Source organism: Leptonychotes weddellii, chromosome 1, assembly GCF_054177405.1.
Source record: "Leptonychotes weddellii isolate Sample4059 chromosome 1, ASM5417740v2, whole genome shotgun sequence".
Lineage (NCBI taxonomy): Eukaryota > Metazoa > Chordata > Mammalia > Carnivora > Phocidae > Leptonychotes > Leptonychotes weddellii.
Genome location: NC_138369.1, coordinates 86453372 through 86477741, shown reverse-complemented (window position 1 = coordinate 86477741; position 24370 = coordinate 86453372).

The following is a 24370-nucleotide window of genomic DNA, read 5'->3' as shown; positions in this document are numbered from 1 at the left end:
GATTTTATTTATTTATTTGACAGGAAGAGAGAGCACAAGCAGGGGGAGCGGCAGGCAGAGGGAGAGGGAGAAGAAGGCTCCCCACTGAGCAGGGAGCCCGATCCGGGGCTCGATCCCAGGACCCTGGGATCATGACCTGAGCCGAAGGCAGACGCTTAACAGACTGAGCCACCCAGGCACCCCGCATCAGTGGTAGTTGTGTGGTAGAACCATGAATAACTCACAACATGGAATTGATTCAGCCATCTCAAAATACCCTCAGTTCATATAGCCTATCATTAAATAGCTTCTATGAATTCCCTTCTATGTGATCTTAGGAGCTCTAAATCAGTGGTCACCTATAAAGCTAGATGCACTAAAGCACACGGCTGACAACTCAACCCTCCCTTTTCTCATCTGGTAGCCTTAAAATGGTGATCACTTATTATCACTCTTCCTAGATCAGCGGGGAAAATGTGGATTTTGTAAGGAAAAAAAGTAAATGAGCATTTGTGTATTTGAGACTATGAATGTCAGATTTTGAGGTCTTTGAGGCTTCAGACACATACAGATGGCTCCCAACTCTTGATGGTTCGACTTAGAATTTTCGACTCTATGATGGTACAAAGGCGATATGCATTCAGTAGAAATCATACTTCAAATTTTGAATTTTGATCTTTTCCCAGCACAAGTCACAGCTCCTAGTCAGCCACGCAAACATGAGGGTGAAAAACTAATACACTTAAACCATTCTGGCTTTTGGTGGTGGTGATGGTGGTGGTGTTTTACTTTCAGTACAGTACTCAGCAAATTACATGAGATATTCAATACTTAATTATAAAATAAGCTTTGTGTTAGATGATTTTGCCTATCTGCAGGCTAATGTAAGTGTTCTGAACATGCTCCCTTTGATAAAAAATTAATAAAAGAGTCATTGGAATAAAGGCAAAAATTATCATCTTCAACCTTCCAGATTTTAAGGGTACAAAGCCTAGTGGTATTAAGATTTTTACTGAGATAAGTAAACTTTACCTTCATGAGTCAATTGCATAAGAATAAAATACAACACCACGGCTATTGGCTCACAATGGGAAATCGGCAATAAATTGAAAATTAATTAGTAAATTAATTGAAAGTCTTCTGAACTAAACTCCTTCATTTCTCTTTTGAATTTTGCTTGGGGATAGCCACAAAATCAGGCATATTTGGCACCAGTTTTTTGTTATGCCTCTCATTTTTGAATCTCTAAATAAAACATAATAGATCTCATATTCTGTGTGAAAAGAGAAGGATTGTTTCTTTCTCCTCCACTGCCCCCCACCTGCCATAGTAACCAAGCACCACAGTCATGGATTGGGCAATTCTCCCCATTAAAAACATGGTTTTTGAAAGAGAATGCAGGCTTGTCTCCCTGGCAACACCACCAGCAAGAAGTTCTCACATGATTTACGCATTTAAGAGACAGTTGAGAGGCAGATTTCAGATTTGAAGGTAGTCATCTGATTGAGAAGGCAACTTGCTTAAGTCTCATCTGACACCAAGACTAAATCTGAAGTCTATCCAGACAAATTACAAATGATGTTTGGGTTTGTGGAGGATACAGGGGACATTAGATGCAAATGTTCTACATCTTATTTAGCCACAGCAGGTACTAGACCTCACAGACTTCAATGTTTGTTTCTAGCTGTTTGAATTTGAAATTAAAACGTTCTTTTTCCCTCTTTTTGTGAGCACACTTACTCCCTTTTCAGGCAAATACATACTTCCTGAAGGCTTACTCTGATGTACATCTTCACTCTCTCATCTCCCAACCAAGACATTGTTCTGTAATTATAATCTTTTCACTCCCCTTAGAACATATAGCACAGTTTATAAATATGTATTTGTTTGCCATTTGTTGTTGCCATCCTCAGATTACGATTTTAGGCTCTCAAAAATATATGTTGAACAAGTAAATATGAACCACAGTTATTCATTTAAGCATAATAATAAGATAGTAAAAGACATACTCATTCCTTAATCTTCAACCCTTTTGTTAAACATGACATAAACATTCATATAATCCAACTTCTATTTCAACATAATCACAGGAAAAACCTGGAAATCACTAATAAATACACAAAAGTATGCTCCATGTATTCACATCATAGTAAAATGACTATATACTTCCTAAAGATGTTCTAATGAAGTGTAAATATGCACTTGCCTTATTGTTTGGGAATATTTAAATCTTCTATAGAATACAAAAAAAATGGAATGGCTATAACTTAGACGTATTAAGAAAAAGCAATTCATAAGATAGAGTAGATCTAGATAAAGGAGAACAGAGGAGTGTTAACTACAGGTGTCAAAAGATAGAAGGCGCAAGTGAGTACTAAATATGCAAGAGGCATATGGGGCTCTCGATCTGATCTTTTTTTTTTTTTTTAATTTGCGAGAGAGAGAATGAGAGACAGAGAGCATGAGAGGGGAAGGGTCAGAGGGAGAAGCAGACACCCTGTGAGCAGGGAGCCCGATGCGGGACTCGATCCCGGGACTCCAGGATCATGACCTGAGCCGAAGGCAGTCGCTTAACCAACTGAGCCACCCAGGCGCCCTCGATCTGATCTTCATGAGGTCTTAAATCAGCCAGTCCCATCTCTCATGTCCAAGACAGACACACAAAACCTCAGGCTTATTGGCAAGTTTCATCTACAGATCAAATGTACTTGGCCCTGCATCTCTCTGATTAAGCAGCATGTTGTGGTGGTCTCAGTCTTACCTGACCACATTTATCCATCTGCTTTTTAGATATGACAATTTTCAATTTTTTCTTAAATTTTAAAGGTCCATTTTCCCATCTGTCATCATACTCTAGGCAGGAGATACTGGAAAACAAAAGTACAAGGTTTAAAAAAATTGCACATCACTGTGATGGCCAGCTCATAATTACTCAAGCCCATAGAAAATGAATAAGCATCAGAGGTACAAATGGCAGAAAATTACATTTTCCAATTCTCTGCACGATAGGCCTGAGAGATGGGCCAATAAGGATAGACTACTGAGTTCCTTCTTAAAAGCCAAACTCCCAAGTGTTTCTTGAATCTGTCCATCTTCAGTTTCCCACTTTCCCTTATTCTCCAATTTGCATTCTATGGGGAAAAGGAGTAACAAAGTATAAATTATATACAACCTTTGGCTCTTGGTTCAAACTCCCTGCCACTGTCCATAGAGAAAGGTCAAGTACTCTTTCATATATACAACATGGCGGGCAAGTTTAAGGAGGGCAAATATAGTGTTTGGCGACTGTCCTGTTGCATTTCTTGCCATATACATTCAAATTAAGGAATAATGGATATCCTACAAGAAAAACGACTTCTGGGGGCTGTCTGGGTGTCTGGTTTGGGCTGCATGCGGTGGCCACAGGAGTTACAGTGTGTACAATAGGCAGGAGTTACGCAGGCAACAGAGCAAAGGTTATTCTTCCTGACAATCACAAGAATCCATTGTTCAATTTCATCTAACTCCCTTCCCTGGAAGGAAATGCTTTCCTAAATGATATAAAAGAAATCCCTTCAACAGTATTTAGTCTCCCTTTCTCACCCCCAGTCCAAATCCTATCATACTGTGAAGATATTAATGATCAATTATTTTATATAAACCCCATATTTATCTATATACCGTTAAAGGATTGTTGCATCATCTGTTTGCTATATCTTAAGATAGCTGCTTTCTAGAGTATTTTCTTGAATCAGCAGTTCATATTTCCATTTGTGGTAAGAAAGAAGAAAAGTACTTATGAAACAACCATGTTGCCACAAATGCACATATAAACATGTCATAATTACTTACAGAACTTTGGAACATCTTAGAAAAGCCATGCCTTGGGCCATGAGAGAAACCAAGCCTAGTTATATGCTAGCTGACTATTTAAAAGCTTTAAATGCCCCAAACTTCAAATATTTGCTTGGATCTTGGAAGACTCCAGAAAGAGCCAAAGTACTTTCTGTGTAGATAGCCAAAAACCAGTGAGAGCCTCATATAGTACTCTGTGCATGGCTTCTCAGGAATGTGGTAACAAAAGAACAGAATCCCAGCATACTGAACTTTCCTGTAACCTATTCCAAAGCTGTTTAGTAATAATTTCACCAAAAACTGACAAAAATACCATAGCATTTTAGAACTGAAAGAAAACTTTCTGATAATCTCTCCAAACACTTTATTCTGCCATTGAGCAAATTTAGAAAGAGAAAGGACAGATGATGCTCACAGCTCCAATAGATATTTAAACCACAGAGCCATAGCTTTTGGATTCCTTGCCCAAGACGAACACTCACATGCAAACACACACACTCACACACACAAACATGTCTCTAATTCCAGAAGCTAATGGAAGCTACTGAATGGATGGGCAAGAGAGTCAAAGAGAGGTTTGATGTACTGATTTGCTTAGCACTGTCTCAGTTCTAGCACCCTAAGTCTGGGTTCCAGGAAACCCCTCAGTCCCAGGCAAACCAGGATGGTTGGTCACTTTGATTTTGAGTTAATAATCCCAACAGATATGGGGGTTCAGGATTTTGCCCGTAGCTCCTTGATCCCCTGTAGTATCAGTGAAAGGGATAAAATAAAGTTATAAGTTTTCTGGTGGAGCTTAAGAATGGAAGGCTTTGGGAAGAGGATTCCTTTGCTCAGCAATGCACATGGTAGTAAATCAATACCAAATGAATGAAGGATTATTAAATGAGTAAGTCCAGTAGTCATGTGAAAAATTACCTTAATACAATGGTAGCTTCTAGGTCCAATACCAGGAAAGTGATAAGCAGAAAAATGACCTCTCAAAATGTCCATGTCCTAACTAACCCACGTCCATCTGTTTATACACACACAAACACACATACACGACAAGGTGGAATTAAGGTTGTATATAGAATTAAGGTTGCTAATCACCCAACTTTAAGATAAAGTGGTTATACTTGATTATCCAAGTGGGCCCAATATAATCACAAGGATCCTTAAATGGGGGAAGGAGGAGGCAGATAGAGGGTCAGAACCAGAGAGATGGCATTGTGAGAAACTCAATCTGCCATTAATGGTTTTGGAGATGGAAGGGGGCCATGAGCTAAGGAACAAGAGTTGGCTATAGAAGTTGGAAAAGGCAACAAGGATTTTCTTCCAGAGCCTCCAGAAAGAAGCACAACCTTGACTTTAGCCCAGTGAGACCCATTTTGAACTTATGACCTTTAGAACTGTAAGATAATAAATTTGTGTTATTCTAAGCCACTAAGTTTGTGGTAATTTGCATATCCAGGATTCAAGTAGTATGCTATACCCTATCTAAACTGTATTAACTCATTTCACCTCTTTCCCCTTTCTTCTTACTGTGTTTTAAATACCTTTAATAAACCATGTGATTTGAGCATTTTAATTTGGTCTATGAGCTATTCTTTTACACCTGGAATAGTATATGAGTTTCCTACCATTACTGTAACAATGTTCATATATCTTGTCCTTCTTTCTGCCACATCAGTGTCCAAACCACTCCAATGGTGTATTAAGAGAATTAAAGCTGAAATATGAACAAAATGTCCTGGATTGAAGCAATCCTGTCCAATGATGCATACTGGCAAGACACAGGGACAATTATACCTGGCCATAGCTGGTAAACAATTAACCTGGTGAACCACCATCGGTTTCATTTGTGTTTCTTGGGTAGAAGCCACTTGAGAACAAAATGGTGTCACCAATGAGTGGCCAAATCAAGACCTCATACATATTGAGTGTTCATGTATATTTAGTGTACCCCAATATTTAGTATCTCTCGTATATTTTGTGTATCACAAATAGTGCTAGGTGACTCATGAATATTAACTATCTCTTAGCCCATCTAAACTTTTTAATACATGTTCTACTTACTATTTATACTTAACACATTTTATGAGTTTCATACAGCTTATCTGTTTTTTTACAGCAGAATTGGATATTCTCAAAGAATAAATGTACATTACATCAGTGAAGAGAATGAACAAAATCATGAGGTGTTTCAAGGTTGACCCAGTACAGTGGCATCCTGAAGATTTGCCTCAGATCTAGTAAATATGCCTACTACTGTCATTAACTCTGTGTTCCTCAAAGGGCAAGTTTATAGGAAAACTTTTTTTTTTTTTTAAGAAAGATGGATCTTTTCTTCTCCAAATCTAAAATTTCACCTGATCTCTCCCACTGAAAACCACTACTTAAGGATAAGCCTTGGTCTTTTTAATCATTGGAAACTCCTGTCATTCATAAAGGAATGTGCCTCCCCGATCATCATGCTTCATACTTTGTGGGGAACCATGGGACAGTACAAAGGACAAGGCTCTGAATTTCAGGAGATGGATACCTGTCCACCACTGTGCTCTGTGTAGGTCTATGACAATAGGCTATTCACTTCAATATTCTGAACCCTGTTATCCTCCTTAGGCAGTCAGACTTGAGGACTTTTCTACGGCCATGTTCAATCCTATAAACTAATTGCCATCACCGACTCTCCCCTGTATTTGCCTAAGTGCCCGTAGTTTGGGTCTCTGACACTACTTTTCCTGAGTGCCTGAAACACACTAAAATTAAATTCATAACCAAAAATGAGTCTCACAGTCACATAATTCCATATATGAAGACAGAAAATAATTGATTCAACATTTTACCTTTCTACCACTGAAATATGGTTAATTTAGCCTCTTTGGTCTTTAAAATAAAAATGTGGATCATAGTACAGGTAGCTAGCCGATCTTAAAAAAGAAAATCAACAAACAAAAAATGTCCAAAGATTAGCCCCAAGAAGCCATCTAGAGAAAGGTCTGCAACTGACACTTTTCATATAAATGGATACACATTATCTCTTTGACAAGGGCAGTTATGCCACAGCTTTGTTTGTGGTTGTGTTTATTCTCACTGTTGAATCATTCTCTGCATAGCTCCTAAGCTGCAGTTTAAAACCAATTCCTGTTCTGTACCTAAGAGTATCTGCTCCCCGGACTCTAAAAATTACTCTGCCAGGTCTTTATTCAAATGAGTCTTCTTGAAACTAAAACATCTTTTTTCTTTTCTTCTTCCTTAAGAGCTAGCATTTTATAATCCCTCAAGGTTTTTCTTTTTGATTTATTCTCCTACTCTCTGAATAGACCAATCTCTAAAAGCTGAAGGTCAGAAGCAGACAAATATCCCAGCGAGGATTTGGGGGGTAGGAAGCCAATGAGAAGACACCCAGGAGCCTGCGCACCACGCGCCCCTCTGTTTCATTGCAGCAGGTATGAGCCTGCTCTCAGGCTTCGCAAATCACATGCTACGAGTGCGAGATCTGAAACCGTGCCGAACTGCATCCCACTGGTTTCCTTTGCCCAGCTCAGAGCTCAGACTCCAACCCACTACTCAAAAAGACTGAAAACAGTAAATTCATTTAAGCCTTAATTTACCAAAAAAAAAAAATTATGAAAAAATACACTCCCTGGCTCCCCTCCTTCCTCTCAAAGGCAGAAGACAAAAAGAAATTCCAAATGCTACGTACAATGAAAAGAAAGATCAGTGCTACCTCCAGTTTGCCTCAGTTTGGCTACATTTCCCATGTTAAATTGGGTATAATATATCCAACCAGTACTCGCCTTTGTTATTCCTGACACCCTTAGTGATAATTTTAAAACATTGCCAAAAAGAACTTGCGCACGAGTTTTCTTTATATAAAAGAGCTTCTTTACATAAAACATAGTTTGTCTGTTTCTATAGGAACTTTACACTTTGACAAAAAAAGGCATCATCAACATTTGCCTCCTCCAAACATTAGCACAAGCTAGAAATCCCAACTCTGTTCCTTTAAGTCTTTTTTTAATTTATATATTTCTCACCCCACCTTTACATTATCTTTCAGTTGTAAAGTTCTCACCAGTAGAAATGTGGATGACATCAGAAACACATACACAGATATATATATATGTATATATAAAAATATATATATAATACTATATATATATATATATATATATATATATATATCTCCATATCCTGAAAATAAATCTGTGTCTTGTGATTTTCTGCAGTCATTGACTGTCACTTGTACCAGGGTAAAGGTTTCTGATGCTTCTGATATTTCTGTCTTAGAACTGCAAAGTTAAAAATGAGCGAACACCACACATTCACTTTGCCTTTTAAGATTTTTTTCTGGCACAGGATCAAAGAGAGGAGGAAGAAAAGCCCAAGATAAGGCTTAAAACTATGAAGCTAGCACAAAAGCTCGAGAACTGAAAAGTCTGTTTGTAGTCGAAATAACTCTGACAACTGCTGCAAGCCATGGAAACAAGGCCTCGGGTATAGTTTGAGTTCCAGGAATGAAAGGGAAGAACAGATGTTTCAGGTACTGAAAATGTATTTAGAATCTAAACTCTCCTCATCTTCCTGAGAACTGACCTTTAAAAAACCCACATTGCTACACACTTTGCTTGAAGTAAGTAAACAAAACCTCAAAAAGGGGAGTTAGTCCACGGAGTGTGTGTCTATTGGAATTACTTTTGCAATAAAGGGAAAAGAGGAAAATAACGTAAGTTAATAGATAAGTCACGTGCCACTTAAAGAGAAGTGATTTCAGGCTCTGCAAAGACAAGTATAAAAAGAATTTTTTTTTTTCCCACAGAGACTGCTTCATAAACAAAACATGGGCTTACCCAGCACTGCCCAGGCGCCAGACATCTGTCACTTCACAGATGTCCCCTCAATAACTCACCCAAACAACACTGCTCCTCTCCAGCCCACAAAGACAATGAGCTCACACTGATGAATCTGCTGCAGTGTCTGGGGAAAGACTTTACTGCCCAGAAGTCAGAATAGTAATTAGGATTTACCTGAAGCAATTTTTTTTTCCCCTAAATGGCTTTTTCTACATGCTTCCCAATGTACCTTTGCAAATTTGCCATATGAGTCTACAAGTACGTTGAATATTTAAGGCTTTAAAAGTAAATCAGGAAAAAAAAAGGTAAATCAGGGATAGCAGGCACTAGATTTGTCTTAGTAGATTTGCAATTTTGTGTAACCTCTCCTTTGCTATGTTTTGGGTTCATGGAGTCATACTTTCAATATCCAAACAGTAATTAGCTTACCTTTTTAAATCACAAGAAGCTGGGCTAGTTAATCATTTACAAAAGAAACAATGTCCCACATTACTGCAAGAAATTAGGTAAGAGAAAGTTAAATGTGAGTGTAAGGACTCATGTGTTTAAAGAAAATGTGTTTGCATGAAGATATTCATGAGTAAAAAGATGTATATTTCTGCACATATGTGTATAGACAGAGAGACATGTTTTTATAATACATGTCATGGTCAATTTGCAAATATAAACAAGGGTCGTATATCTTCCACCTTTAGGATAAATATTTGGAACTTCCACCTCCAGACGTCAGTTCTAAGCTAGAATGGGAAACCCTGACGTATGCTGGCCAAGTGTCATCTCCTTTTTGCCCCCTGATGGCTGGGATTTCCCAATCATATAGAAGGAACAAATGAGAGACTTTCTAAAACAGCTGAGTCAGCAAAGAAGGGACAAGCTTTTGTCGCTTTAACCAGTTTCTTGGATTAGACTTTTGAAACCCAAAGTTAGGTTCTTTCACTTTCTAATTCTATGTTGGTTTACCCAAACTAGTGAAGAATTAGTTGGAGAACTGAGAGAGGTTTCAGCATCCTTTACACGGTGTTTATTACTTTCCTTTTCACAAAAGGAAATTGACAGTGTGCCCTGGATTTGCTTAGTGATGGTGTAAGATTTCTACAGATGATGAAGACAAGTCTGGAAGCTTGATTCATGGGCAGATAAGCAGATGGACAAGTTGTAGGCATATGTCTTGGACTTCCAACTCATGGAGCTGCTTTACTTTGGAGTGGCTTGGTCAAATTCTTCACCGGAGCCCTTGAAATCAGCCATGAAACTCCACCCCAGGCAGAGTTTATATTCTCATTTCCCCATGCAGACGACTTTCAATATTTCAATATTTTTCAATATTCTGGGTCATCTGCCTTGAAAATGAGTTTGCACAGTATTATAGGTAATTTACCTTTGGACATTCTCTCAGCCACATCTTACATATAACATTTTTGGTTATCCTTATCCTTGAATATTATCTTAGAAAGTTGGAAAGAGGATTATAGACTAAGAATCACTTACAGACATAGCAATATGTATATTCAAAAACATACTGACCAAAATAAGTTTTTGACTGTCACATTATACAATTCATACTCCACATAATGAGTAATTATAGAATTTTGTTACAGAAAATAGGTGAGAAAGGAGGTCCTAACAGTAAGTATTATCATAGGAAAAAAAGCCTCTTTTTCATGGCCAATACTCACAGATATTTTGATAAGAAATTTCTACTGGAAACTAGTAGAGGCATATTGAGAATTACCCATCGATTTGATTTTTCAGGCCTATTAATGTGTCAGTTTATCTAACATGCACACTATTAGTACTATGTATGATTAACATATAAAAATGAAAACTTGGGCAATGTTCTTGAATAGAATATTTAGAAAAGTAATTAATAATAAATTAATTCAATTCCACTGTAAATTATTTTTGAAATTATTATAAATCAACTAAGCAAGGCTTTTTTAAACTATTATGAATATTTCTTATTAATGTAGCACAGTTTAGGGTAATATGTGTATGGAGGTAGTTTATTTAAAGGACCAAACCATTAATAAGGCTATTAGGACTTACAAGTAAATGAAATATTAAGTTTTCCTGGAGTGTTTGATATTTACTTATATTTTTATATTAGGAACCTCAAATCAGCACTTGCTTATGATGAGATACATTAATTAGGGCACATGGTTTTATTTAAACTTCTCAACAACAGGATATAGTCCATCTTCTTTCTCTATTACTTATACATAGTCTACTTAGACACAAATTCAACAAAAACTATTTTAAGGTAATGTCTCATTCATTTCTATATTTTCCCCAATACCTAGCAAAATTTTGCACATATTTTGCACAGAAAATACTTTTTTAATTGAGTTAAACTATGTAGAATATGTTTCTGCATTATTCCAATCAATAGTCATTCAAGAGGAAAAGAAACCGCTCAAATCATGTTTTCTAATAATGCTTCATTGAATTGTGACTGGTTTTCCTTCTAGAGGGAAGTTGTAGAACATCTGGGTATTGCCAGATGCTTCTGTTATAAATAGTGTTAAAGGTTTTCTGTATCTGAGAATTATGTGATTATCTCTTTGGGGAGTCTAATTTTATTGTAATGTCTCTGCAGTTCATTTGATGAGTATTCATATTCACTATTAAAACTTGTTCTTTATCACTAGATGACTGTTTATTTAAATGTCTCAGCATTAGAGAAACCCAGAAATAGGATAAGCACCAAAGCTCACATTCCTTCTATTTCCTATATAGAGGTCTGAGGTCAGACAGCTATAAGAAGAACACCATAGACTAAGTGGTTTAAACAAATCTTTATTTCTCATAGTCTGGAGTCAGAAAAATCCAAGATCAAGGTTCTAGTGGATCTGGTGTTAGGTGAGGGCTTGCATCCTGATTTGCAGATGGTCACCTTTTTGTATCCTCACATGGTGGAGACCAGAGAGAGCTGGCTCTCTGTTCTTTAGTGTCTTAATAAGAACACTAATTCATCATGAAGACTCTACCTTCATAACCAAATTACTTCACAAAGGCTATCTCCATACACCATCATATCAGAGCTTCAAATTACAAATTTTGGAAAAACACAGCCAGTCCATAGCAATAATTAGGAGGGTGTATTTGAGCATTTGGGCCATTTTAAAGTCTCCTATTAAAAGCAAAATATATTATGGTTTTCTTCCAAGGTTACAGTTTTTATATAAGAAGGAAGACGACTTTAGTAAATTGCTATTATAGAAGATGTTTTTGCATCAAGTCCCTAGAAGAGTCTATCAGCCTAATGGATCTTATTAATCCACTTATCCATTAAGTTTCTAGGTTTTTTCAGTCTTTCATGACTGTTTGGCAATATCTAATTTCATCAAGCAAAATGACAATTTACTATTGATATAATTTCAAATGATTTTAATGTAAATATGAAAAACAGAGTACATAGAATCAACAAAAAGAACTACTCAACTACTACCTTTGTAAAATGATGTTGTTCTATGTCCTATCATTTAAAATTTTTTTAAATGAATACTGGGAATATTTTAAAGAAATTCATAAAATTTTTAAAGCTGGCAGGGGGTAACTAAGTCATATTTCAACTCGAATTAAGAAAAAAGTGGGTCAGTTTTAAAGAATTTTTCTCTAGAAAAGCAGAAGAATAAAATAACATGACCAAATTATAGATAAATGCTTTTTGAAATGAGATGAACACATTTTATCACTGGCAATTTTTGTCTGTGTGCTTAACACATTTAACCTTATCCAGTGTGTAATACATCACTATACAAAGAATAAATGTAAAAGACAAGCATCCCCACTGAATCAAGTTTCTTCTGTATCTCCACATTTTGTAACACAGAGCATATGACCACCAGAAGGGATGTTAGATATTCCAAATGACAGGAGTAAATCTGAACTGGGAATATGTATTAAAAATTTCATGTATAACTTTAATTTACCCCTTCTATGTAATCCCCATAGGTCTTTTTTGGTTGGTTGGGATCGGACTGGGGAGGGGATGTTCTGGGAGTCTCATTTCTGCTTAAAATCATTTATGTCCTAAAAGAATCTTTTGGTTGCATCACACATCTCTCCAAGCACCAGGATGCTCATTTACAAAATGGCAAGAGTATCTACCTGCCTCATGTTTGGAAAGTTACTATAAAGCCCCAGTAATAGCTGAAGTCCTCATTATGTTTAATAATTTTAATTTTAAAAGGTTTAAAAACTCAGGGCTTTCTAAATGTGTACCTCCAGTGAGTTTCAGGTGCTTCCAAATATTATAATTTCTGAGAAGCCCTCAGGGTGATCAGGCAGTTCCAGGGACAATTGGGAACCACAGGCTGGACCCCCTAGGCTGGACCTAGAATGTACTACATCATTTTACTTCATATGTTCTATAACTAGTGAAATATTTTCTTTAAACAATAAAAGGAACTAAAGTAAGGGAAAAAAGCACTGATTAAATTCATTTAATTCTCAAATAACCTTACCAAGTACATAGTATCATTATCTCCATTTTACAGACATTTATCTTAAGGTTCAAGAATATACTGGGTTAAGTGAATGACAAATTTTAAAAAGATCATTTTATGAAAATATTTTTATTTTTATTTTTTTTAAAGATTTTATTTGAGAGAGAGAGAGAGAGCATGAGCTGGGGTGGGAGGGCAAAAGGAGAGGGAGAAACAGACCCCCACTGAGCAGGGAGCATGACATGGGGCTTGATCCCAAGACTTTGGGATCATGACCTGACCTGAAGGCAGATGCTTAACCAACTGAGCCACTCAGGTGCCCCATGAAAATATTTTTTAAAAAGGCAAATAAAAGTATTGCTATGCACTCTCTTAAATAATAGATACATAAGCCAATATCAAGTTTTCTTAAAGCACAAAGAAAACAGAACAGTTAGGCTTACACCAATGTCTGTTAAAGCTGCGTGATATGGAAGTTACATGACTGCCCTTCACAAGGGCCTAGATTTGATGACTTCTTTAGTATCTCCTTAAATCCTCTGCTTTATTGAAATGTGATCAACCATAACCTAGCCAATATGGTGATTCCTCCAAAGGAATGTAATTATATATCCCAATATCTACAGTTGACTGTCAACAATAGGCTCTGTAGATGAAATACAAATAAGCAATTTTGAAAAATGGGGAAATGATGCTGGCCTATTATTTTTCTAAAACAAGTTTATGTTTTAATTTTTCAAGTTGATAGGTTATAGTTCTAATGTTATCTGAAGAATCCTGTGTTGCTTCAAAGCCAACCTCAGTGACTTGACCTCAAGGCCATGGATAATCTGATCTCCAACTCACTTCCTGCCTTAATTTATCTCCTCATTCTTGAACTGTCATCGAATTTAAAGATCAAATGGCACAGTGAGGCTTTTTTGAATTCCTGTTGGGAAGGATGGAGAGTATAGGTTTCTTTTCCGATTTCAATGATAAACTCCTAGAAAGCAGGAGCATGCATGTAGCTTTATAGATTTCCATCTTATAACCTAAAATATAACATTCAGTAATTTTTACATACTCAATTATGTGTTTATGCACAGAAAATTTATTACATAGGTCCTGTGTTAGTGACTAGGAAATTAATGGTGACCAAGTCAGATAAAATCATGGCTGCAATATAGAGAAGTTCCAGTAGATGAAATTCTAATATAGTATTTATCAGTTTATCTCAAAAACAAGAGGAAAGAGAATTCATATGGAGTTGGAAGGGGTCAGCAAAAGGTAGGGAGGCATCAGGAAAGCCTTCTCAGAGAAAATCTGTCATGAAATGGAAGTTAGCTAGGTAAAGAGGTTGAAGAAGACATAAAGGAAGAGAAAATGGGAACAATAGGCAAAGAATTGGCCCTTAAAGAGACGAAACACCTTTAGGTAAAGGAAATTAATTCAGTATGGTTGAAGGATAAGTGAATAAGGTCAGGGAGAGGGGTGCAATATGAGCAAAATAAAGCTTTTTAAGCCATGGACAAGAGTTTGAACTCTCATAGTATCAATCTCATTGAAAATTTTAAGCAAGGTGGTAACAAAATCAGATACTTAGAATTTGGAAAGATTTCTAGCTGGAGTATGGAAAACTAACTTAAAGCAGAAAAAGCCATGGTTAAGTTTTAATGAGAGAACAATTTCACATTGAACTAGGGCTAGTAGACAAGCACAAAAGATATGTAAGAAGTAGAATCAACAGATCTTGGTAACTCATTTGGTCAGAAAGGGAGGGTTAAAGAGTGTTAAGGGTCTTGTAAGATTCTATTTCAGGCATGGGCAACTGGGCGGGTAGTTATCCTGTTTAAATACATACACCTGGAGAAGCAAGTTTTCTATAGTAGATGATAAATTCAGCTTTGTGTAAACTGATTTGGAAGTACCAATACAAAATGCAATTAGAAATGTCCAATACGTGGATGGATACTCAGGTCTGGAGCTCAGGAAAGAGACTGCAATCAGACATACAGATTTGGGAGATGTCAACATCCATTTTGCCTTTGAAGCCATGCGAGTCATTAAGCTCATTAAGGAAAAGTGAGCTGAGAAAAGGGCCCAGCATTTAAGAGACAAATAGCATCACTGGCACCTGCAAAGAGACCGAGAAGGAACAGCTAGAGCAACAGGCTAAAATCTAGGCAAACATATTGCCCTAGCCATCCTGAAAAGGAAGTGTTTTAAGGAGAAAGGGATGAGCCATGTTAAATGCTGTCAATGGGTCCAAGTGATGAAAATAGCACATTTGTCAAAAAGATGCCGTAGGTGACTGTGACAAGAAAAAATTTCAGAGAAATAATGAAAGATGAGAACAGGTATGATATCTTCTATGAAATCCTCTGTGAAGAAGGGAGATAAAAATCAAGTAGAGATGAAAGAGAATATGGGACAGAAAAACTATCATTTTTTAAGATAGAAGAGACTTGAGGATGTTTATATGTGAAAAAGAATAGGCAGGAGCAAGGGGAAATTTGAAGCTACAGAGAGAAGGAACATAATCAATAGATCAGTGTTCCTGAGAAAGCAGAATGAAATGGGATCCATAGATCAGATGGAGGAACTGGCTTGAGACAGAAGGTGGAGTAACTTTTCAACTATAACAAGACAGAAGGTGGAAAGAATGGTGCAAGTATGAGTGAGACTGTGGTTTTAATGGCAAGAGGCTGAGGGAATCCCATCAGATGTTAGTTGATGTTGGCATAAAATGGAAATCAAGGAGAGAAATAAATGCTGGAAGAGTTAAATGGGGAGAGAGAAAATATATAAGGGATAGGAACCAGAGGTTCCCTAACTTTTTAAGAATAAGAGAGCTGGAAAAACTGAGAAAGGGGAGAAGCATGAAGTTATGTTTACACAGTTGAATGATTTATTATGTAATTGGTGAAATTGTGTAGGTGATGGCAAGGAGCGAGACTCTAACCATGAGAGTGCCTTCACAAAATGACATAGAAGTGCACATCAATGAGGAGGAGGGAGAAGAACTGAGAATCCCAGATTTTAGATGGTCCATTTCATAGATAACCCAGAATTTATTGTGAGAATTGAAATGTCCAGAAAACATGCCCAGAAATTTAAGAATGAGTGCAGAATCAAAGGTAGATGCAGTCGGTCAATTGGCCAGGGTCAAGGAACTAAAGAGGCAAGTCTGGTTTGGTTCAGCCGCAGGTGCAGCAGCGCCCTGTCAGATCAAGGAGGGTCTCTCAGAAGCAGACCTGTGGCCACTTGGACTATGTTTGTACATCTTGCCTAATTAAGCAAAGGATTTTCCTGTTTTCATATGAAATGGCAGCAGCTTCTGATGGCTGGAAGAATGTTCTGGAAGCAATCAGTCATGAGTCTGTTATGATTACATAGTCAGGGTTTAATACACTGGCTCTCTGAGAAGGTGTCCCAGCCTCGAAGTTCTGGGTGGAAAAGGCTGAAGTCCAGAAAGTCATTGCCTAGTCTTTTGATGAAAAGGGTTTCTAGATCAAAGGAAAATTAAAATGAAATTTCAGCCACCGTTTAAAGAATTTTCAGCTTTCACAGATTTAAGTTAGTCTAAACTACTTCATGTCTACATATACTATGATAGATTTAAACGTCCTGTGTTTGGACTAACAATAAATCAAGACACTTAGTATTCCAAACAAAGAGGAGAGGAATCATCAACATGGAAAATGTCCTTTGTAAATTATTCAGTACCATGTACAAACAATCTGATACCACTTTTTAGCAACTTGGAAAAAGTCCATTATTTTCTCCTCTATCAGAAAAAAATTAGATTTAGGAGAAATATTTTTTAATTTCCTTTCCTTTTCCAAAGCAAGTTAAATTCCATAATTGACTCTTGTGTTAGCCTTTTTAAAGTGTTTGTCATTTTTTTTCCTTTCTACTGGATGTGCTAAAAACGTAGGGCAGAATGCCTTCTTTGATGTCTCAAAAGGGGAATCCGTTGCTAATCTGGAGAGGACAGTTAAATTTGTTAAGTGTGAAGTAAAGATAGTTTGTATTTTCCTCACATTTTTTTTCCTTTTTTCCCCTACTAGGTTTATCACATAAGAATTTGTTAAGTGGAGTGTCATGTGAACAAGTTTGCACTTATAGATTCTTTGTAAATTCCTAAGGTATAAACATTCTGCTTCTGACTCCAACTGAACTTACCAAACATTAAGAAAATTATCACCCCATCATTATTTTGAAGTTTTATCTCTACAGGCAGGAACATTGGTTTTACAAATTTGCATTTCCTTTTTCAGCCTGAAAACTGGTCTTGTGAATGTTTTCAATCAAAGAAATCAATGTCATGTTTTCTATATTTAAATGGTATGTCTTTATAAAAAAATTACATGAAAATTTCTTAATGTTTCTAATTAAAATACTCCCCAATTCTTTAAATCTTCAAATATGTAATCAACATACATTTTCTGTATCATTTGGAGAGAGTTTGGAATGAAGATTTGTCTGGAGCTATAAGAATTAATAAAAATAGAGTTGTTAAATACGTCCAGTCTCCAGAAGGTTTTGCCAATCGCAAATATGGGGAAGTGTGATAACTTCATGCTTATCTTTGGGTTATGTACTTCTCACTTCAAACTAATTTTAAGGAATGCCTCTTATTTGAAAAGTCTTCACAAAGGGTACTTTCTCAAAAATCTTCTCACTCTTTGGAAGTGATGGAATCCTGAAAGAAATCTACTTGCCCATAGTGTATATCCCAAACTGTGCACCTCAGTCACACGTCAGAAGCCTAAGTTACAGGGCGTCCTATAACTGATCAGAGAAAGTGGAGGTGGTTCAGTGGTCCCTCATATTTGGTGTTCTCAATTTCCAAAGACCAATCTGCAGAGTATGAAATCATCATGGCTATGTCAAATTAAAGCAGGTCTTTACAATTCACTTTTTATAGGCCAGAATTTTCCTGGACCAGAGAAAAATGTATTCATCTAGCATAGAGAAGGCCATGCTCATGGCAAATAACAAAGTAGCCCTTTAAAAAAATCTCTCTCTCTCTCTCTCTGCCTTCTCTCTCCCCCTTCTTTTCTCTGACACATTGACTCAATAGTCAGTGTTCTCTCCCTCTACTGGCAGAATCACTTTGCTCCTTCTTCCTCCTCCAAATAAACCTGTAATTGTGTCTGACATCAGTTATACATATTTCAACATAGACTTAAGTTCATAGGTGAACTTTTGCAAAACTTTGACAATTTAGGCACAACCTCCAGATTCCGATGGTGGTCAGAAATTTACAGAGTTAATACATTTTCATCTTTTTTGTGAATACTGTAAATATAATTAGCATAGAACAAAAGCATTCAACAGTAAACATTAATACTAACTTTCCCTATAATGGTTCTCTTATATTAACAAATAGTATCTTAGAATGTCAAGTTAACACAGTTATTTAGGTAAGTAGGAGGAAAGTTAGTGGACGGTTTTGTCTACAGCTTTCATCTTTGAGACAAAGCAGGAAGATGGGAATCCATAGCAGTATTTCATACAGTTTTGCCATGGAGGTTCAATAAATGGTATCAATAAATGCTCAATAAATGGTATCCTCAGAATCATCATTAACAATATTAACGTTTCCCAAGGAAAACAGATGCTCCACAAAGATCAGAAAGATGTGCCGTAGTGAACAAGTATCTAATGCCTGGAGTGGTGGCTTGCTTAATAAATATGTGATTATTTTTTTGTTCCATCAGGCAAGAAGATGGTAATGTTTTCTTTTATAAATATAACTTACATTCACATGCAAGTTACATAAATCCACTGCTATGTTTCTGTTACTGTTTTCTAATATTACTGTTTCCTATTATTCTAGTGTATGTCAATCCTAATCTGCCATTGTGAATGGCAGGGGTCATATAAATATTAACATTGCTCTTCTAATTTTTAATGCTGGCTTTTAAAAGTGACTTAAGTCTTTAACCATATAAGAAATACATTATAAAACATTAAAATAGCATTTGATAATCTCTCAATAATTTAAAAGTAATGATACCCAAAATAGAGGAAATTATGTTTCAATACTACCCAACTCGTAAGGAATCTGTCTCCACTGAAATTCAAAGAATATGAAATAGAAAAAAAAAACATTACCTCATCTTGATCATCCCCAATTTTACATCCTTCAAGCACTGGACTTCCATCAATTTCTCCACGATTATTGCTTTATGCTAAGGATAAAAGCCTGTTGGAATATTTGCCAAAGTCCTTTTCCCCCCAGTTCATTTATTTATTAATTTACAACTTCTTGAACAATGTTTTTGGTTTTTTTTTTTTTGATGATGTTCTCTGCCTATAAAAAATCTATGAAAAGTTATATTATCTCAACTTACAATTATGTATTTCTGGTATGATTCTATTTGCACGTGAAATAGCATTTCTACAAGAGAACAGCTTGGTTCATGTCTTAGGCCTCCGACAAAGCTACTCACACCTGTAGACACATAACATGAGTAGGCTTTGATTTTCCTCTGACCCTCTTAAGTATATTGAATACAAATTTTGAGCTGGCAGCTGCAACTGGCAGAAGTAAATGAGAAAAAGGAGAGGAAAACCTGTTCAGCTATTTCCTCACACATGATCCCTGCTCTTACCCCACTGTGTTCCTGACATCCTGGTATTGGTTTCTTCATCTTAGCAAGAAAAGGAGGAAGGAAAGAGCAAGAGAAACATGTCCTGCTGTCTCACAGGACTGTTAGGACTACTGTTTCTCCTTCTCTGCCCAGCCAAACACAGGAAGGTGAACAGTAGGTGAAAACAGAGGAAATGAGGGGTCAAGAAAGGTGAATTCCACCCAGCCACTGCACCAGGCTGGGTCCCTCAGTCCCCATCCCTCTGCATCTCATTCCTCTCAGATTCCCAGGACGGAGTTCTGTCTGGCATTCTCATACCACCTGAGATCCTCTGCCCACTGCAGAGCTCTTTGTTCTGGTCCAGAAAACATCATCTCAGGAAAGACTGAACACTTGGAAGCCTTCGTACCTCCAGCAGTGACAGCCAGAGCAGAAAGGATCCCACCATCCCGCTTACAGGAATGAAGGGAAGCAGGTAGAGTCCTAGCTTTCCACAGTGGACTCTAAAATGCTTCCCTCTCACTGAAACATGGTTGATACGTGCTTAGAACCTAAGACTTATCAGCATTTTTCTGTATAGATATGTAATAGGTTTGTTCTTATGTTACACACAGAATTGTAATGGAATTGGATTACCTATGCAAAGTTAATTCTAAAGGGAAAAAATGTATCTCATGTTCCAAACAACTGAAGTGTAAATACATTTTAGGATAAAGCCCATTTCTGAGATGAGTTGTCTCTATATACTAATCTAGAACCTATCATGACGCCTTCCTTAGGATCCAGGACATAAAACTGCACAATACAAAAGCTTTTGGTTTCATGTTGTTTTTTTGAGTGTGTGATTTAATTGTTGCTTTTTTTCCCATGGGATTCAAGATGCACATACCAGCTATTGAATTCACCATAAACTAGGTTGACAACTTCTTTTTAAGTAATCCAATTGCCCCACAAAATTTCAAACAGCCTAAGTATGCGTAAAATGCAAAGTCTTTCTCCTCCAAGGCTGCGTATTTCCAGAAGTAACCACTGCTAATAGTTTCTTTACCAGTGGAACTCCTTTAATAATTTGCAGGACAAATTCCTCTCATAGTTTTTGAAGGGACTTTTAGAGAAGCCCAAATATAGTTGCCATCAGTAGTTCCCAAAAGCTCCTCCAGAAAATACAAGCTTTTCAATTTAGTTTTCTTCTTATCTTTTAATCAGTACAACCCTGGGCAAAATACTGCCTACTGTAGAGTTTTCTGTAAGAATATGGGGCTTGATTATGTCAATTAAGGGTTGGCATTTCTCTCTAAATCTCTGGGGCAGGCCTGTCCATGACCCAAATTATTGTCAGGCTTGTCAGCAGTCAAGAGTATTGTGCTGATCCAGCAAAGCTTCTGATAATCTCTCCATAGTTGTCTTACTGGTGTACTTTGAGAAAAAAGGTCATCAGCACACAGTAGTAGCTGAAGGACATTTGAATGTTTTCAAAACAGTGGAATTAAGAGTTCCCATTAGGGAACAAGCCTATTAACACCAACTGGATCCTAAACATGCCTTTGTATGGCAGCTTGCATGAGACTACGCCTAGTAGAGTCTATTTTCTTTTCTTTTTTTTTTTGAGTCCATTTTCTTTCTAGATAATGGGAGAGAGTTGGTAAAATAAAGTTAGCAAATAATCAGATAATCATATTACAAGCCTGGGATCCAAATTAGTTTCTAGCCAGACTGGCCCAAGAGTCTGTTGACAGGCCAGGTACAATAACAACCCTTTACCCTCCATGGTTTCTTTCTCAGTTATTGCCTATTTTTTCGAGGCTTCCAAGGTTTCTCTAATTTGCTAATATTTTCCTGTCCTTCACAAATGAAATCTTATATATCCACTCATTCTAAAAATATGATTTGAGTATCTACTGCGTGCCAGGGGCTATTCTAGGAGCTTGGGGTATACGTACACCCCAATTAATGAAGATCTCTGCCCTCATGGAATCCCCATCCTGGTAGGAGGAGACAATTTACGTTAAACATAATAAATAAGAAACTTCTAAATTATGTTAGAAGTTGATGAGTTCTTTTTCTTTTTAAAGACTTTATTTGGGAGAGAGAGACAGCGAGCCTGAGCAGGGGTGCAGGAGCAGAGAGAGAAGCAGCAGCAAGCAGCCTCCTCACTGAGCAGGGAACCTGATATGGGGCTCGATCCCAGGACCCTGAGATCATGACCTGAGCCTAAGTCAGACGCTTAACTGTCTGAGCCACCCAGGTGCCCCTGAGGTTGATAAGTTCTATGGAAAAGATTTAAGAAGTAGAGCAGAGAAAAAGGCTTTCAGAAAGGCAGTGGAGGTGACTATTTTGAAGTGGGTAGTGCGGGTAGGTCTCAGTGAGAAAGCAACATGTAAATAAAACCTTCAGAGAGGCAAGGACTTAGCCATGAGGCTATGCGGATAAAGAGCAGGCAGGGAACAGATGATGCGGACATCCTAAAGTCCAGTGAGGAGGCCGCGGGGAGCAGGAGGAAGTGTAGGAGATGAAGTCGGAGGGGGATGTGGAGATGAAATGGAGGAGGCAGTTGCAGGTCACACAGGCTGGTGCAGGCCATGGTGCAGACTCAGGCCTTTAAAAGGAGATATGAGGAGACACTGGAGGTTTGGAGCCTAGGATTATTCCGGTTTTGTGTTAAGAAGAGACTTTACAGGGATAACAGTGGAAGCAGAAGGCCCAGTTAGAACGTTATTCCAGTAATTCAGGGAAGAGATATGTGTTGCTTGGATCGGGGGTAACAGCAGAAATGATGGCTAGTGATCTCATTAAGACGTTGGGCACGGAGTGTGTTACTCTTCCCAAAGGTGTCTGAATTTTACAATACCTCACCTTCCTATTAAAAAAAAAAATATTTAGTTAAAAAAAAAAAGGAGGAGAAGGAAGAAAAGAAGAAGACATCCATTAATGGTTTAATTTTAGGCACTGCTGAAGAAGCTATTCCAGGGGGAGCTCTCTCCATGGGCCTCTCATATTATTCTGCCAACATAATAGGATTTGAGCACAAGACGACATTTGTGCCAGATGATTCTAGAAATTGTGAGGGCAAGCAATATTGAACAGGGATTTATCTAATACCCTCTGTTCATTCAGTCACTCGAGCATGAAGTATTTTTTAACACTTATGATGAATCAGGCATTGTTCTAGGTAATTGAGACACAACACTGAACAAAAAAAATGTCCAAGCCTTTGCAGTGCTTGTATTCTAGACAAGAAAAAATAATACATACATAAGCTATTTAGCATATCATATAATGACAAATGTCATCAGAATAAAAGTGGAGCTGGGTAAGAGGAATCAGAGTGAGAGATGTTTCAGTTTTATTTCGAGTAGTCAGGGTAGGCCTCATTGATGAAGAGAAAGAATCGAAGGCAGTGGGTACCACACTCAGACTCTTAAAATGGATAACGGAACTTCTACAGCTTCCTGAGTAATTTTATAATTGATCGTTTAATATACCTCTATTCAGAAGAAGTCCGAGTAAGAGTTTGTTAACGATTCAACTATAATGTGATATTATATTGCTTACAGCCTTTTAACTCATTTTTCTTGCAAATCTCCTACCTGTACCATATTTGAAATCTTTTTATATAATTCACTATCAAATAAAAGAATTAATGTGGCACTGTGATTATTGATTGATAATTGATTATAATTATTAGGTTTTTTCTTTTCTCAGCACTATTTATATGTAAGAAATAATTTAAAAAGCCAATAAATGAGAATGAATGCTCTAATTCCAAAGTTACTTCCTGCCTGCTTTGTATCAGGCTTATTGTGAAATAAATTGAAAATATAATTAAGTGGTTTTAAAATACAGGGATTTTTCCAATGATAGTAAAATAAATTATGCTATTTTTCAAAATGTGGCTCAGTACTCTGGTGTCAGAGTTAAGCCAAAGTCTGACTGGAATCTTTCAGACAATCTTCTGATGAACTTCACCTTTCCAGCTGACTTTATGTAGCACCATGTTCAGTATCCAGAATAATAGTCATCTTTAATATGTCACAAATCTGAACAGCTATGACATTCATTCCCAAAGTTCAGCAAAAAAGATTAACAAGGCTTAGGCTTTATGAAGAAAGATTGTCTAGGTGATTATGAGAGATTTCCTTTTTGTTTTTAGCAATCTAGAAATCAAACTCCGAAGCCACAAAACACTTAAGTATTGTCTAAATATTATCTCTGACCTGTGACGGAGATTCTTCCTCCAGGTGAAATTGTGGAGCAGAATTTTTACAACTATATTTCTCAAAATAGAAGTTTGTGAGAAAAAGAGGTGTCTATGGACAAATAAAATTAGGGACTTTTTTTTTTTTAAGATTTTATTTATTTGCGAGAGAGAGAATGAGAGACAGAGAGCATGAGAGGGAGGAGGTGAGAGGGAGAAGCAGACTCCCTGCTGAGCAGGGAGCCTGATGCGGGACTCGATCCCGGGACTCCGGGATCATGACCTGAGCCGAAGGCAGTTGCTTAACCAACTGAGCCACCCAGGCGCCCAAAATTAGGGACTTTTAAACACTGTTTTAAACACTGTTGCCAGGTTCCTCTGCAAGATTTCTCAGAGATTTTAACAAAACGTATCCCCAAGAGATTGATATAATCAGCAATCTTCAACAAGCTATTTTTCATAGAATCATTTGCTTTGTAGAAAAACCTATTTATA